General features: G+C 36.0%; 1 long non-coding RNA gene across 5 annotated transcripts; it reads left to right on the top strand.

The window, feature by feature from the left end:
• Positions 1 to 468: 468 nt before the first annotated feature.
• LOC145134401 (uncharacterized) lies at positions 469 to 3038 on the top strand. 5 transcript variants are annotated; one of them, XR_013719128.1, is made up of 7 exons: positions 469 to 833; positions 1446 to 1535; positions 1751 to 1839; positions 1932 to 1991; positions 2191 to 2247; positions 2327 to 2426; positions 2746 to 3038. It is a non-coding gene; the product is annotated as an uncharacterized LOC145134401 (long non-coding RNA). The 5 variants fall into 4 exon arrangements; XR_013719127.1 differs by having other exon boundaries at positions 2327 to 2659; XR_013719129.1 differs by having other exon boundaries at positions 1751 to 1835; positions 2327 to 3038.
• The last annotated feature ends 10471 nt before the right edge of the window (positions 3039 to 13509 follow it).

The raw sequence follows: 13509 nt of genomic DNA, 5'->3' as shown, positions 1-13509 counted from the left end.
GTTGAAGCAAATGACAACATGAAGACATTACAAGAAGTTTTGGTCCCTTAATGTCCCATATGAATGGACTTGACATTTTTTTGATTTCTCACAAAATGTCAATAGTTTATGGTTGATTTATGCACATATATTTTACATGCTTGTGTTGTTTATTTATATGTTGATATTATGTTATAATTGTTAAATTCAGATATCACATGCAAAATAATATTTTGAATATAAATAACATCACAAAGAATTTGGTTTTAATGAAAATTTTATTTTAACATAAATTGATAAAATAATTTTAAAAATAAAATGAGTTTTATCGTTTAAAAACTAGCTAATGGTAAATTTTGGAATTTATATACATATTAAAGTTGGACAATTGTTAGGAACAGTATCTAACCAAGGTACTGTACCTCAGGTTCACTTCCTCAACCATGGTAACCGTACATCCACGTTTACTCACCGCCTCCCTCGCCCAATCACATACGCTTGCTTCCACCGCCTTCTATTTGTTTCAGTCTTTTGGAGACGATCACCCTCCAGTTCCACCGCCTCTCACCGATTATGTTCCCATGCTCTTCTCCTGTCTCTCTCTCTCTCTCTCTTCTCTCTCTCTCTCTCTCTCTCTCTCTCACCTTAAATCCGGACGGTGACCCATTTTCTGTTATATCCACCATCGCCTGCTTTCGCTAATATGCACCTCCGACCTCTCATGAACGCAAATGGCAAAGATCTGCTTCGATTTCTCGATTCCGCTCCTTTAGGTCATCTCCTCCGCTTCATCTACTTCTCGGCTTTAATTTCCCATCGATCCGAAAGCATCGATTTACGGGTTATTGTTCCAGGTATGTAACCGATTTGAACTATTCGTTGATTTAAACTCATTTTGTGAGTGTGTATGTTCGTAAAATCAGAACCGATTTGAACTATTCGTTGATTTAAGCAAGGTCAGTCCTCCTTTTGGATGGTATCTTTAATCTTTAATTTAATACCTGTAAATCTGACATTTTTAGCTTTTTTTTGGGGGAAAATGTTTCGTAATCTATGATTAGGTATACAATTGCCATTAATCTCAGTTCATATTATCTGTATGTTTATATTTTTGGGGATTTTCGCATTAGTTTTTTCATTGGCTATATTATGTCCATATTTTATATGCGATTATGGAGCTAGGTTTCCAATTGTTACTCTGATTGTGCTTTAATTTGATATGATTTGAAGTTTCTAGGGCTAGCTAGGAACTCATTATGATCCCTTACATGTCATACGAACATCATGCATATGACTACTTTAAACACTCTGTATCTCTTTTATGCAATCAATGAAATTTTTGTTAATCTCAGTTACTAATAATTTCATTTGATTCTGATCACAACTTGAATGAGGATACGAATGTGGCTTTCAGTACAACAAAGTTTTTACCTGATTTGAACTTGGGTTTCATTTTGGATTTGAAGGTATTATCTGCAAATGGGTGTTCCACAAGAATTTCTGTTCTGATTTCATCATGGATCTGTTTCGATTATCATGGTGTCATCATTTTAGAGGTAAGTTTAGGCATTAAGCTACCATCATTGTGACATTTATCTTTACAAAATATATAAAACAGCCTTATTAAAACTGTAATTATGAGATATTTGTAAAACTTATAGCGCTGTTTTGTTAAAGACTTAGAGTCGTGTACATAAGGTTGAATGGTTAAACAGATCAAGAGTTACAAAATATTTACTATGGTATATTACTTGCATTGGAAATCAATTAGGCACCTGTGGTTAAGAGTGTTGTGGCTACAACCGAGTGGAATCAGCAGCCTGGACCAGTTGCTATGTTCGTCTTTATCTAATGAGGCAGGTGAATACATCTTCCCTTTTTTTTCTTTTGGATTTTTATTGGTGATTATGTGTGAAACACCGGTTTATGTCTTTGCAAAAATTTACATTTAGGCGAATCCAAGTTTCATTGGGAGAATCAAGCAAGATGTTATGTTCTTAAAGAATCAAAAGGTTGTAATCCTTCTTTCAGTCCTTCTTATTATATTTTAGGCTTTTAGCTACCGAGTATTATGTAGTGTAGAATCTAACTAACCAGTAAACAGAAAGAAATACACATGAGGCTGTTGAGGATATTGGTATTATTAATTTTTTTTCGCATTTGTTTTGTTTACCATAGTTTAATTTTGCTGTGATTTATAAATAAAATCAGAAGGTGAGGCTGAGGAGGAAAAGTCTAAAGCATACATTGCAAGCCTCACTTCAAAAGGTAAGATTCTTCTTCTACAGTTACTGGATGCAGATAAATCTATTGTTGAGTTGTTTACATGTGTTTATTATGAATGTAGGAATTCAAGTACAAGTGGATGCAAGGGCTTCAGTTTCAAAGAAGGCCCCCAATGCAGGAGGCGGCAGTGGTAGATGTGGTGGTGTTGCATTGTGAGAGAGGTTAAGTACATACAATTTCATCAAAAGTCTGTTATCATTGTGTAATTTTTTTAGTAAAGGCATTTTCGGCAGACCTGGAAAATAACATACATTTGAAATCCATTTATAATTTTTCTTAAAAATTCCAATGGGTCATTATTTACATGTTTTTATTCTTTTCCGTTAGCATATCCAATACAAATCTTGTAAGAGTTCTGCCTGTTTACCTTTTCAACATCCCTCAATTACAAAATGTGTGAGCAATGATTCAGTCAATTTTTTGTTTTCTATTATCATGTTTTGACATGCTGATATCTGATTATTTGCAACTGACTTTCAGTGATTTAGGTGGCAACCAACTACATGGCACCTAATATTTGCTCTACCCATAGCAACCAACTACAATAGGTTGATTTGTGGAATTATGAAATCGGTGGCTTCTCCATTTCGGTACTTCAATATTTCGATCGTTTTTGTCCCATACCATGTTATGTGACATTTGAAATCTTTGATTATTAAAGGAGAAAGCAAAACTATTAAGTTCTCCCGACTCCTGAATAAATATCGCGTTATTTTCACATTGTATGTATGAAATTAAAAGTTTTAATTTTGAATAATTTATAGTTGGTTGAAGATTCGTTAGAACACGGGAAGCTGAAAGGTCACAGAATCCAAGTAAACTTATGGATTATCAGTCCCAACATGAAATTGTTGCTGGATTTAATTTAGAAGACACATATATTTGACAATTTGACCCTTACAGTTAAAGTATGTTCATGTTGAACCGAAGGAGAACATTGTCAACTTCTAAGTTAGTTTAGTAAATTACATTATCACTTGAATATGGAAGAACATAAAATTTAACAAGCACCAGACGCCGAAAACGATCAGATCTGTTTAGATCCAACCCCGCAACGCGAGGCTCCTCATCTAGTTAAAATTATATAAGTTTAAACTTGAGGTTTTAGAGACTTATCAAACTTCAAACCTTATTTCATAAAAGGAACTTTTATTAAAAGGTTAATAAATTTTCTTTAGTGCTTAAACGTCAAAACTTAATACTAGTTATTAAATTTAGAATTTGATCGTGCCGTTTATATAAAATTTGGATGTTATAAAAGAACATTGTTGAAATGTGATTTTAAATAGAAGTATATCGTGACTTATTGGATGTATGAAATAACCATGATATAATATGTTTTTTAAACTATAATTATAAAAACATCAAAGACCCCTTATTAAGCTCAACTCTATTAAATCCTATTTGAATTGCACTCAGACATCTCTTATATACACTAATAGGATAAAGGTCACCTAACGACTATGTGTTACCTTTTGATGGCCGATGTGTATTCGCGATTTCTATAACCTAGTAATAGGCTGAAAACATAAGTTCTTCAACCTAGATGATTTGATCGGTAATCTGTCGTGATAAAGGTCACCTAAGCAATAGAGATTTGAGGCATAAATGAGATCAAACATGTCTGTTAAATTTTGGTATTAGCGATCTCATAAAACTAAGAATTATATAATAGAATATAATTGATACTCGATATCTATCTGGTTGGATTCAATGATGGGATAAATGTCTGTGACAACCCGAAATTTTCTATCCTGTACAGTCAAACACTTCATTGAAAGTCAAACTCATTCCTGCTAACTTTTAGCACAATTTGGAACCTGTTTAAATGTTCTGAGCCTTGTACACTTAAGGGATAAGTGTTGGGGTTTATCTGCTGAAGCTATAGCACAAAGAACAAGCCTAAAACACATTAACCATGAGTTCACGGCCACCACAATGGAGTTTACGGCCGTAAACTCAATGTGGTCCGTAAACTCACCTTATATGGTGAAATGTTGGCTATTTGTTCATTCCTTCCTTTCCCTTGACTGAAATCCTCTCAACTATCACCCTGATCTTCGTCCCCGATCTTCAAAACTCGTAAGTTTCTTGTCCTAACTAGTTGATATCTTACTTGATCTAGTGATCTTACATGATTTCATCCGTGAAATCATTCCATTTGTGTAGATCTTCAAGTTTCACCAAGAACACCAAGAACACACACTAGCGTTCTTGGTCAAAACCGACCATTCAAGCCCCTAGATCACAAGTACTCTTGTTCTAACTCGTTGTACATTAGGTCTAACATGTTTAGGCCTTAGAAACATCAGGAATCAATGGATGAATGAGAGTTTACGGCCAAGGATCTCCCAAGGCCGTAAACTCCCTATAAGGGTGCAATGTTGCCCTAATTTCCTTCCTTATGCCTAGAACCTAGCCTAGATCACATCCTTGAAGTGTTAAAGACCTTAAACATCAAAGAAAACATGTCCACATGGAGTTTACGGCCGTAAACTCATAAGGAAATGGTCCTTAGGCCGTAAACTCTACAAAGGGGTGATATTGTGCCCCTAATGCTTCCTAAGGCTTGAACTTGATCATTGGATGCTCAATCTTGACTTATAAGACCTCAAAACACCCAATGACACTTAGTACCATGAGTTTACGACCGTAAACTCATGGGGGAATTGACCTTAGGCCGTAAAGTCCATAAGGAGTTGTCCTTGGGCCATAAACTCCAATACCATGCCATACAACCTTTAGATGCAACCCTTCGGTACCTATAGCACTTGAATCAAAGTGTTTCCATGTCCTAGGGTGTCTTAACTTGGTTAATTAGTTGTTAAATGACTAATTGGATACATATGTGTTTCATTATATGTTAACTAGGATCTTTGTGTGTGTTCAAGTCTTCACTTGACACCTAGCACTTGTCCGACACTTCCATCCGATCCACTCACTACAGGTGAGTTCATACCCCTTAATTAACCTTTTTAAATGTTTTTAAATGCTTTTATGGGGGGGAATACAAGTTGAATCATGATAGTTATCATATCAATCACATGTGATTAATAACGATCAAACTATAGATTTACTACACTTTTAGCTGTTTTACCAAGTAAACTACTTCTAAATGATTTCTTACACTTTAAAATGTTCTTATCAAACAAACTGCTTTCGAATCATTTTATAAACTGACATCAAGTCATCGATTTCTTATTTATTAAACTTTTCAAGGGTTTTACCAAAACTTCTTTTATACTTTTATATTGTTAAAAGCATGCCTATATATGTATAGTTATATAAGTAATGTTTAAAGGACTTAGGACTGCTAACCCGCCTTATTTCCTGTTCCTTGTTTGGTTGTGGACTTAGGGTATCCAGTTATTTGTCCGAAGGTCGTCTAAATATTAGTTATATATTATGTATACATATATAGACATAAAAGTTCTATCAATCAGTTCAGTACCTTTGGGTAGTAAAGGCATACTTTCGGTTATTCACATACCTTACAGGTAACTATAATAGGCATAGTTAGGAGATACTATTTACTATTTCTAGTACAATTGTTAAAAGCATGCCTATATATGTATACTTATATAAGTAATGTTTAAAGGACTTAGGACTGCTAACCCGCCTTATTTCCTGTTCCTTGTTTGGTTGTGGACTTAGGGTATCCAGTTATTTGTCCGAAGGTCGTCTAAATATTAGTTATATATTATGTATACATATATAGACATAAAAGTTCTAGTCAGTCAGTTCAGTACCTTTGGGTAGCAAAGGTATACGTTCATATATTTCTAGTAAGCTATTATAGGTATAGTTTTGGGTATATATATGTTTACGTAATATAAATGTGGATTTCGACCTAGCGATTCGTTGCAGAAGTCACCTTTAATTTCCAGAATCTCTTCTAAGGAGAACTTTTAGTATGGGGACCATCAATCACATTATTACTTACTTTCAGCGGGTCTCGTGAGAAGACTACTTACTTACAGCGGGTCTCGTGAGAAGACTACTTACTTACAGCGGGTCTCGTGAGAAGACTACTTACTTACTTACTTTCAGTGAGTCTCGTTAGAAGACTATTTACTTACTTTCATTCGGGTCTTGGTAGAAGACTACTTTTTATACTAGTAGGAAATATGGGATTTTCTAGGAAGTTCAAACGTTTACACTTTTACTTACAAACCTTTTCATTGATACTTATATAAATAATGACATTAAATACTTATGAATTCACCAGCTTTATGCTGATCTACGCTTTCAAAATAACTTGTATTCTCAGGTCACCAATAGACAGGTATGACGACCAGGTTTTGTGAAGACGGAGCAGTCAAGAATCGTCTTTTATTTTGATTATTCATTATGTTGTTTTATACTATGAAAGAACACGCTTGTAATTAAAATTATACTATTAATGCAATGGATGATGTTGTTGCTTGTTTACTACTTTGCATTGTTGTGATAATATACATGACGTCCTCCGCCCCAGAACGTTTCCGCCGTTCTTGGTTTTGGGGTGTGACAGATTGGTATCAGAGCATTGTTTATAGTGAATTGAATATATCAACCCATAAAAGATATACAGACTATAAATACAATGGGATTAAAATACTCTGACCAAGAGTTTATACCTTTAAGTACTAAAATACTTAACTAAAAGTATACAGTATCATACTAGAACATAACAAAAGTATTTAATTGTTGGGCACAACAGTCAAAACTGGGCAGTTATGTAATCATATCTGGAATGAATATAGCCTGATCAACTATATTTATTTGAGATATGGTGAACGTGTGTTCGGGGATGATAGTGGTGTTGTGACAAACCTAAAACTTACCAAATACTAGGTCCAAAGGAGTCTTTAGAACAAAACATAAAGTAAAATACTATCTGAGTATTTTGAGATACTACCCAATAACAATACTAAAAGTGTACAGTAACAAGAAACCTAAGAACCAAACCCAAAACAGAGATACTATAGGAGTATCTTCAATAACTGTAAATAATTATATGGGAATTAAAAGACCCTTACTGATCGGTCTATAATGGCAAAGTGTATACATCCTAGAGTTATATATAATAAAGATCTCATAGACTTAGAATGTGTGGTTTCTCTTCACTTCCTTTTCCTTGTCTGGATGTGGATTTGGAGTAGTATCACATATTCGAATGACTATTAGATCCGAGTTATATATAATTTGTATACCCTATGTGATTATAGAAAGATTCAATAAGGATCTCAAGTTAAAATTTGTACTAGAAATAGATTGAGTATTCTCATAGATTCTCTAGACATTCCCATTCTCGCACCGATAACTTGACTAGAGACACCACCTCACTAAAATAGTCAACAGAGAGAACTTCGAGAAGGGAACAGACAAAGAGTACGAAGCTAGTAGGATGCCAGAAGATACCAAAGGGATATAAGTGGACATCAGATTGCTTTCGTCAGGAATAGGACAGAGAACAGAGGATACCACTCGCGAGTCATACGAAGTGGCAGAAAACCATGCACGTCACGTTAATAATTAAGAGCCCAATACGACCTAGTGAGTTGGTGAATACACTACTCACCTTCTGTGGTAGGCTTAAAGTCTTTATAATTACATCTTGAATATCAATGATTTTGACAGTTGGATTGGTTCCCGACAATCCTTGTCCAAATACTTTCATTCTTCTATCATTAGAACCCAATACCATTCATACTATCTCTTGTTGTTGAACTATGGCGATTTAGTTCATAGGACACATTCATTTTCTGTACTATTGGATTCTTATCATTTTCCGATTATTTTCAACTTATAGTTGAAAGATGCCTCCTAGAAGAAATCCAAGACGTAACAATGGTACTGAAGCACCGATACCACCCCCACCACCACCACCTCCTCAGTTCGATGCTGCTATGTTCCAAGCAGCAGTCACGACGGCTGTAGCGGCTGCCATGACACATATCAATACTTCTGGCGCTATTGGTTCGGGAATTGGGGTATTTCCTTCGAACCATGGCGAGAGTCATAGGCACCCACGAGAGTGCACCTACAAAGATTTTACGAACGCCAAACCCATAAATTTTAATGGAAATGGAGGGGTTATGATATTAAGACAATGGATAGAAAAGACAGAAGCAGTCTTTGAGATCTGCGCCTGCCTAGAGAACAAAAAGGTCAAGTTTGCTACTTGTACCTTTTTAGAAAGAGCTTTAACATGGTGGAATGGCCACGTTAAGGCACTGACTCTAATAGTGGCAAATTCGATAAGCTGGGAGAACTTAAAAATCATGCTGATGAGAGAGTACTGTCCACGAGGAGAAATAGAAAAACTCGAGCAGGAACTCTGGAATCTTAGAATGGTTGGTACTGATATATCAGCCTATACGAGTAGATTCTGTGATCTGGCAATTTTGTGCCCGGATATGGTTGCTCCTGAGGGCAAGAAAATAGAGAGGTATATTTGGGGACTGTCTCCCCAAATTCAGTCAAGTGTGTTAGCATCAAGGTCTAATACTTTCGATGGTGCCAAAGAACTAACAATCTATTATTGACCACGGAAACTATCAGAACTCATTAATTGCTGTACAAGATCAAAAAAAGGAAACAACAACAGGAAGCAAGGTTGGAACAAGAGGAAAGACGAGTCCTCACAAGAATCCTCAAGGAAACAACAACTAGTTACAGTCAATGCTGCTACAGTACCTACAATAGTCTCTGCTAACCCATTACCAGCATAGCCTTATGCTGGTAATCTCCCAAAGTGCAACAAATGCAACTATCACCATCATGGACCTTGTCGGGAAATGCAGTGCTTAAACTGCAACAAAAAGGGACACACCATCTGTTACTGCAAGAATTCAGCAAGACCGATCAACCAAGTACCCAACGCTGGTAACGCTGGTGTGGGCCAGGCTTGCTACGGTTGTGGCGAGGTGGGTGACTACAAAAGAAACTGCCCGGGGACAGCGAATGCTGGCACATACGGAAGGATGCTAACGATCACCGCCGCAGGAGAGACTACTCCGGACCCACGTTAAAAATCTATTACGTTTAGTAGCGTTTATGTTAGACTCCTAAACTTTTAAAAACTAGTGCAACTAGAGTCTTATCTTTTGCGAGATCCCATCAGTGTTAGGGACTCTCGTGCTGCCTGTACTGGCTTTTTGCGGTATACTTTGTTCACAGCTGTAATAGCATAGCTGAAACTAAAATACCGAAAACTCTTTCATAGATTGCACCGTATTGTTTTGTAACACCTTTTAATCCAGTCTAACGCTTGAAATTTCGAGTAGTTCGACGTCGTCATTTGACTTGAGTCGATTTGATCCTCACAGTGCCAGTTTGAAGTGAAAATCCTTTTCTTGTAATCGACACTCTAGCGAAGCCGTCGTTCCAGAACTCCGAGGTGCTCATGCACAGAGTACCTTATGATTCGTAGCCTTCCCGAAGTAACGTCAGCAAACCTCTCGAAGAACTACTCGTACAGTACGTCAAGTTCAATCCAAAGGCCCATACGGCGAACCTATCACGGAGGAAAGTATATGCTAGGGTGGTACATAATCAAGATTCTACAGGTTTAGAATTGATGATTCCGCTTTAACTTCTTTTCCTTGTTTGGATGTGAGCTTAGAGAAGAATCATTTATTCGACTACCTTTTCAATCTTAATTATATACGACTTGTATACCCGAGACGGTGATTGATGAACCATGTATGAGTTCTAAAATGAATTTCAGGACGGAGACTGTCTCCAGACAACGAGTAATTGTGATACCATACAAATAAACTTAGAAGCCAAACTTAGAACTTCCCATCGATCAGGACAGGAGATGCAGATGGAACAGAAGAACCTATTCTTTTCATGATTCAGGAGTATTCACTTTCGAATCTGAATTTCGGGACGAAATTCCCTCTAACGAGGGGATGATGAGACAACCCGAAATTTTCTATCCTGTACAGTCAACCACTTCATTGAAAGTCAAACTCATTCCTGCTAACTTTTAGCACAATTTGGAACCTGTTTAAATGTTCTGAGCCTTGTACACTTAAGGATAATTGTTGGGGTTTATCTGCTGAAGCTATAGCACAAAGAACAAGCCTAAAACACATTAACCATGAGTTCACGGCCACCACAATGGAGTTTACGGCCGTAAACTCCATGTGGGCCGTAAACTCACCTTATATGGTGAAATGTTGGCCATTTGTTCATTCCTTCCTTTCCCTTGGCTGAAATCCTCTCAACTATCACCCCGATCTTCGTCCCCGATCTTCAAAACTCGTAAGTTTCTTGTCCTAAGTAGTTGATATCTTACTTGATCTAGTGATCTTACATGATTTCATCCGTGAAATCATTCCATTTGTGTAGATCTTCAAGTTTCACCAAGAACACCAAGAACACACACTAGCGTTCTTGGTCAAAACCGACCATTCAAGCCCCTAGATCATAAGTACTCTTGTTCTAACTCGTTGTACACTAGGTCTAACATGTTTAGGCCTTAGAAACATCAGGAATCAATGGATGAATGAGAGTTTACGGCCAAGGATCTCCCAAGGCCGTAAACTCCCTATAAGGGTGCAATGTTGCCCTAATTTCCTTCCTTATGCCTAGAACCTAGCCTAGATCACATCCTTGAAGTGTTAAAGACCTTAAACATCAAAGAAAACATGTCCACATGGAGTTTACGGCCGTAAACTCATAAGGAAATGGTCCTTAGGCCGTAAACTCTACAAAGGGGTGATATTGTGCCCCTAATGCTTCCTAAGGCTTGGACTTGATCATTGGATGCTCAATCTTGACTTATAAGACCTCAAAACACCCAATGACACTTAGTACCATGAGTTTACGACCGTAAACTCATGGGGGAATTGACCTTAGGCCGTAAAGTCCATAAGGAGTTGTCCTTGGGCCATAAACTCCAATACCATGCCATACAACCTTTAGATGCAACCCTTCGGTACCTATAGCACTTGAATCAAAGTGTTTCCATGTCCTAGGGTGTCTTAACTTGGTTAATTAGTTGTTAAATGACTAATTGGATACATATGTGTTTCATTATATGTTAACTAGGATCTTTGTGTGTGTTCAAGTCTTCACTTGACACCTAGCACTTGTCCGACACTTCCATCCGATCCACTCACTACAGGTGAGTTCATACCCCTTAATTAACCTTTTTAAATGTTTTTAAATGCTTTTATGGGGGGGGGGAATACAAGTTGAATCATGATAGTTATCATATCAATCACATGTGATTAATAACGATCAAACTATAGATTTACTACACTTTTAGCTGTTTTACCAAGTAAACTACTTCTAAATGATTTCTTACACTTTAAAATGTTCTTATCAAACAAACTGCTTTCGAATCATTTTATAAACTGACATCAAGTCATCGATTTCTTATTTATTAAACTTTTCAAGGGTTTTACCAAAACTTCTTTTATACTTTTATATTGTTAAAAGCATGCCTATATATGTATAGTTATATAAGTAATGTTTAAAGGACTTAGGACTGCTAACCCGCCTTATTTCATGTTCCTTGTTTGGTTGTGGACTTAGGGTATCCAGTTATTTGTCCGAAGGTCGTCTAAATATTAGTTATATATTATGTATACATATATAGACATAAAAGTTCTAGTCAGTCAGTTCAGTACCTTTGGGTAGCAAAGGTATACGTTCATATATTTCTAGTAAGCTATTATAGGTATAGTTTTGGGTATATATATGTTTACGTAATATAAATGTGGATTTCGACCTAGCGATTCGTTACGGAAGTCACCTTTAATTTCCAGAATCTCTTCTAAGGAGAACTTTTAGTATGGGGACCATCAATCACATTATTACTTACTTTCAGCGGGTCTCGTGAGAAGACTACTTACTTACAGCGGGTCTCGTGAGAAGACTACTTACTTACAACGGATCTCGTGAGAAGACTAATTACTTACTTACTTTCAGCGAGTCTCGTTAGAAGACTATTTACTTACTTTCATTCGGGTCTTGGTAGAAGACTACTTTTTATACTAGTAGGAAATATGGGTTTTTCTAGGAAGTTCAAACGTTTACACTTTTACTTACAAACCTTTTCATTGATACTTATATAAATAATGACATTAAATACTTATGAATTCACCAGCTTTATGCTGATCTACGCTTTCAAAATAACTTGCATTCTCAGGTCACCAATAGACAGGTACGACGACCAGGTTTTGTGAAGACGGAGCAGTCAAGACTCGTCTTTTATTTTGATTATTCATTATGTTGTTTTATACTATGAAAGAACACGCTTGTAATTAAAATTATACTATTAATGCAATGGATGATGTTGTTGCTTGTTTACTACTTTGCATTGTTGTGATACTATAGATGACGTCCTCCGCCCCAGAACGTTTCCGCCGTTCTTGGTTTTGGGGTGTGACAATGTCACATAACAATTTATTTGTTTGCAATTTAGATCATAGACTTTGATAATTAATGTTTTAGAAACATAAGGGTATTAATTATTAAAGATTTAAATATTGAAAATACTAAATGATTTTTGTTACAACTTTTGTAGATGAAAACAAAAATCCAATCTCATTACCATGCGTCATATTTCACTTGTTGAACTAAATTAAATAATAACATTCTTAAATGTCATATTCCTAAACCACCTGCTTTGAACATAAGGCCTAAACATGATACATGATGGAGGCATCACTGTGATGACGTAGATGTTTCTGGCATCATATTGGGAACAATTATTCCTGACTTCCAACAATACAATGACATTTGGGTTGAGTCAGTTCAAAAAACGGAAGAATGCAATAAAAAGAGTCACCAAGTGTGATCTAAAAGGCCTATTGGTTGAAGGAAAGAATACTTTAGGCTTAAGAAATCCAGAAAGGCCTATAGAGATAAATCCTTTTTCTACGGTAGAGAAACATGAAACTAGAAGAGAAACTGTCCATCTTATCTGAGTAGGACTGGCCAGACCATTCAGTCAGGTATCTACTAGATAGAACTTATACTTTTCATTTAACAGTCAGGTACTTGATACTAAATGTCAATCTAATATTTGTAAATGTTATAGATATTCAAGAAGAGTTAGTAGCTGAGCACAAGCAAGTTGGAACTTCACTCTTAGAGTTTAGTTTATTATTTATGATTAGAACATAAAGTATTTGTAATGTAAAACAATATTTGTTTTGGAACAATATATGTTTTAATTTAGCCTGTATATATATATATATATATATATATATATATATATATATATATATATATATATAT

Source organism: Lactuca virosa, chromosome 8, assembly GCF_052849685.1.
Source record: "Lactuca virosa cultivar CGN04683 chromosome 8, Lactuca_virosa_CGN04683_v6, whole genome shotgun sequence".
NCBI classification, from domain to species: domain Eukaryota; kingdom Viridiplantae; phylum Streptophyta; class Magnoliopsida; order Asterales; family Asteraceae; genus Lactuca; species Lactuca virosa.
The sequence above is the reverse complement of the archived record's forward strand: the minus strand, read 5'-3'. Positions and strand labels throughout refer to the sequence as shown.